A 5,160-nucleotide genomic window follows, 5' to 3' on the forward strand; every position below is an offset into this window, starting at 1 on the left:
CCTGTTTGGTACTTGGGTTTCTTTATATCCTTTGTTCCTCTGCAGTGATTCTGTAGTCGCAGCTGCCAGAGCCATTGGGCTGCTACTTGTAGTTTGAGATCAGCTTAACTTTGTGTCAGATCCTTAACTGTGCTTTGTACCTTGCATCCAGCTTGCTTTAAACTTGAGTCTAAGGGTCAGCTCTGCTGTCCTGGGCACCTAAAGCAGCACCACCACAATGGTGTGCTCTGTCATTTGGTACAGATAGCAGAAATAATCAGGGACAAGTCAGCAGTTGGTGCTAACACAATGGAGCCTGTTCTCCTGTGCCACAGGCAACGGGGCTGCTTGGCTCATGACAGCAATTTCCCACCACAGGCAACTGCCCACTTTGCCCACAGTCTTAATGGGACTTTGTTTCCTGTTCCATTTTCTACCATCCAAAGTAAATGCAGCTCACCATAAAGGGCCCCAGTGTAAAAAGAACACCACCACGATGAAAGGTAAAGTATGTGGGCACTCACACGTACCCACGTGCTAGTGCACGTGCACATAAGCACCCATGTTGATGCTTGCAGCATCAAACTTTTCTTGGAAGCAAGCAGTCTGGTGCACCGTCTCCACTCTGCCTGCCTACATCAAATTAAAAAGATGAACGTCTGGACTCACAAAAGCCTTGGGTCTGTTGGCGAGTGGTTGGGTTGCTGGAGGCTGTGTGTGCTGTGCCTCTCATTAAGATTTTCTGGTTGGTGACTGTTGAAAGAGCCTGTCAAGAAAGCAGAACAAAGAAATCAAGTTTATCATCAAATGTATCATCAGAATTCACTTTCAAAGGTTTTGATTCTCTACTGTTCATAACATTGATACACTTAAGCTTGAGGAATAACAAGGGCGTGTTTCTCCACGATTTGTTATTACGTTGCCCAAATTGCTCTCAAAGTTATCTTACTGATAGATTTAAAAGCATCTTTTTATCTGCATACACTAATTATTTACACCCATGGGAAGCAATGGTTAGCAGAGCTCCAGTTAAGTTTTTTTAGGTTAAGTTTTTAATGTTTGCCTAGAGATTAAAATATTTTTTAAAATCAAAACATTATTTATTTTCAACATCCATTTGCTGGCCACAGTCGAGAGCCAAGGTGTTAAGTCAGTTACAGTATGTTATTTCCTCTGAACCTATTCTAGCAAGAATCTGCAAAGCAGCAGAGATTGGAAAAAAGAGTCTGTCTTCCTTTTATACATCCTTCACACCTCTTTGTGGCTCATGCCATGAGAAGTCTTTGCTGAGATCTTTTTATGGACACATTTCAGGGTCAGAGGTTTCTCTTCTTTAATTAAAAACAAATACAAAAACCAAAGTACAAACAGATACCCCAGGAAAATGGCAATGGAAAAAAAAATTACACTTTTAACTGGATTTCACTGGATTCTCCAGCAGATAAAATAATGATGTCCTTGTGGTTTTTCTGACTGGTATCTTTTGAGAAAATATCTTTAATTGTCCATTTTATGGCAAAGCCAACAGTAGCCTCTGCATTCAGCTGTTGAAGGGATTCTGTAACATGTACTCTCATTAATTCTTTAGCACTGTAGCTTACAAGATCAAATTTCTAATTCCACTTGATTTCTGTTTGCTCCTAGAAGACCATGATGGCTCACCATACCTACCCTATCCCCACTATGCTGATGGGAGATCTCCAACCATCAGATGTTTTGTTCAGGAAGTCCCTAACTTTCTGGGATTCATTGCTGATCATTTTCCATGAACTACGCAACATGACAGCAGCATTCACATATTCCTGGAATGGAAAACATGTGTGATGTTTACAAGGATAGACATCTGGGTTGATAGATAGATCTGGTTTACAGATAGACATCTGTAAAAGAACATAAATTAATTAGTACTTCTTTTTATAAAAAAAAGCTAAAGTACATTAAAATAAAACAATGAAGATTATGAACTTGCATGTGCTTGGTTTCTGCAAAGTTTTATTGCATTCAGATCCAGCCCTGCAAACTAATCCCCCATTCTGGGCTACACCCCCCCTTAATATTGACTGAGGGCCAGAAGCTACATCAACTGAAATTAATGTAGAAAATGCTCTCTGAGGTAGTGAACACTGGATGGGCAATTGAATAATAAGGCATTGCAATTAATAGAAATACCACATGACGCTCTAACAGCCACACTTACTGCAGCACAGACGATCATTTCAGGAATGGCTCAGAATCAACAAAACACCTGCTGGAGTTTTGGAATCAGTTGTGTTCACAGGCTTGTTGGCTGGGAAATGGCATATTTAGTAGCATAAAGTAGCACTGAGGACTGAATAGGTCTCATCTTCCTTAACTTCAGCAACACAAAAGTTACATGTCTAGGCTGAGAGTTTGTAGTTAATGGAGGGTTCTTGAGTCAGTGATAAATCTGTGCTGACTATAAATGGAGAGCATACAAGTGTATACTTCATGTTTAGACAGGTAGGAGAAAATAAGATGTACACCTGATTTACGCTGAGCTCTTTTTTTGCTTCCCACAGAGGTATTGTTTAATATTTCTATTTGCAAAGGAAATGCTCAGCCAAAATCTCCACAAAAGTGAATGCTCTTTACAAAGTGATGAGGCCCATTAATTTGATGTCTCCTTGCACGGAAACCACTAAAAGTTTAGCATGTGCTGAAATGAGTAGTCTGGTTTGGTAGGTATCTTTCTTATATCTCTAAAATTATACTTGTTCCATCAGTGCATTTAACACCTTCAGATGATCACTTCAGTGCAATCACATCACACTGCTGCTGATAAATCAAATGCGTTACCACCTTTCCTTTAAGTACAGATGCTGATACTAAAATTCCCTGTGAATAAACTTGTTTTGTCTTTCACAGCTAGGATTAAACTAGTACTGAAGTGAGTTGTGATGGATGAAGTTCTCAATAATCTATACTCAGATGTTTGAGAAATAATTAAGAAATAATTGAAGTGATGATTAACAAGTAATTGAATTTATGTAAGTAAGTAAGTGAGCTACTAGAGCTACCACAAAAGATAGCAGCATGAACCAGTTCAGTTCTTCTGGATAAAATCTACCATTTCTGCATGTCTGCAGGAAAATACTATGTGCAGTATGTATTCTAATACAGTATTCTGCTCAGTTTCAGCCTTATTTAGTAATCTCTGTGAGTCATATATTTAGGTTTTTATTGTATACAATTTTTTACCTAACAAATTCTGATCCAAAAAACCACACACTATGCACCCATTTCATCTTTAGGTAAACTCCATGTTACACCAGTCACATCTAGGATGAATATGGTCCCCAAAGTTTATAAATGATATTTTAAAATAAAGCATTCTCACCAGATGTTAGACAGCCTTTCACAGGAGTTTACATTGATAACAAAAATAGAAAAGAAAGCAGTAATGTGGAATTACTCCATGGGGTCAGAGCTCAAGGTTGAAAGAGAAACAAATGTACGAATACTCAGAAATACACTCACCCAGTGGGCAGCCATGAATCCCTGCAGGACTCAGCACAGCCAGCAATTCAAGGGACTAATCCAAGTTATGAGAGGTAGTCAGAGGACACGGGTTTGCACAACCCTGTAAGAATTGGCAGGAAGTTGTTAAAGGCATGGCTTGCAAAAAACCTTTTAAATACTGTTGTTAACCCACTAACACACACGAGAATTGATTAGGTGTGGAGAAAGAGAGGGAGGAAGGCAAGTGTGAAAGGAAGTGGTGGGAAAACCATGAGGCTATTCTTTATCAGATTCCTGAGGCCCCTTAAGTTTTCTTAACTACTGATTTCCAGATGCAATAGCTTTGATTCTTGTAATGCCATAAAACTAATTCTAAACAGAAACATGCAGTTCTTGTAATCTCTCCCTTGGCCCTTCCACATTGCTTTGTTAAACTGTCAAGCTGTCCTCTTCTACATCTTTCTTAGCCTGTGTAGGTCTTTTTATGGACTGCAAAAAAAATAGTAAGCAAATTTATTACCTCAAATGCTTTCTCATTACTGGGGATATAATTAAAAGCAAAAATGACAGGAAAAATATCCAATTCACTCTACTTCAGGACTGCAGTGTTTAATAGAAGACATATTTGTGGTGGGATCTGGCTAAAATACGCAGCTCGCTCTTCTGTTAGGACCTCGGATAATTCACTTGAAAAAGTTTCTGGTAGCGACCTCAGCGCATTGCCAATATTATGTCCACTTGAGGATCTCTGATAGTTCAGATTTTTAAGACCTCTGAGGTGTTTATTCTTGTTGCAGGACTCTGAGAAGCAGACCAGGTTGTGGACAGCCAAGGTGCAGGAGACAGCAATGACTCTGACTCTTGTAAGGAAGTTGTTGTCTCTGATTTTAGTGACATTGGCTATTACAGTTATCATTTCTCTCATTCTTTCAAATATTTGAGGTGTAACTTCTGTGTGAAAGCCTGAGCAAACACCATGTCAGTTGGAGGCACAGGGCATGCTGGGATACCTGAAACCAAGAACAGAGAGTCACAAATCACAAGGATTAATAAAAGCAGGCATTTTTCTCACGTTTAGTACCATTTTGATCCACAGACCCACAACGTACTGCACTGAGGACCCATTACATGGAAAGATGTTGCTGCGTGCTGGGCCACGCTTCAGGAAGACAGTGAGGTCTTCTCTGATGTTGCCTAGGTTTACTTGTAGTCCTGAACTTTTAAAATCAGAGCTGGCTTATATGAGCTTAGGAACGCCTTCAGACCAGGGCAAGGAAAAGACAACCACACTGCACTGCTGTGCCATAGACAGATGCAAAGGGGGAAGTCTGCAGCACTTCGTTTCTGAGAGTTCAGGGAAGGACGATTTTCTGGAGACAAAATAGCTTCTTAAACAGTAACATTATTCACTGCGCAGAGCTGTGCTTATCAGCTTATAACACTTGTACAGTTCCTAGCAAAGACGCTTTCAAGGTGCACAGCTCATTTATTTGCCCAAATCCATGCCAGTGTTTTCAATGACTGCAGTTACAGCATCCTGCAAGAACGAACTGGGATAGCATTAATGACTGGCTAATTTAGCAGGAAAGGCAGGACAGTCAGAAACAGGGAATAAGGCAGCTTAAGGAAAGACTGGGAGATCAGCAATTATAAAAGAAGAAGGAAAGAGCTCATCCAGTGTGTCCTTTTGCCTGAAGTAGG

Source organism: Nyctibius grandis, chromosome 7, assembly GCF_013368605.1.
Source record: "Nyctibius grandis isolate bNycGra1 chromosome 7, bNycGra1.pri, whole genome shotgun sequence".
In the NCBI taxonomy this organism is placed as follows: domain Eukaryota; kingdom Metazoa; phylum Chordata; class Aves; order Nyctibiiformes; family Nyctibiidae; genus Nyctibius; species Nyctibius grandis.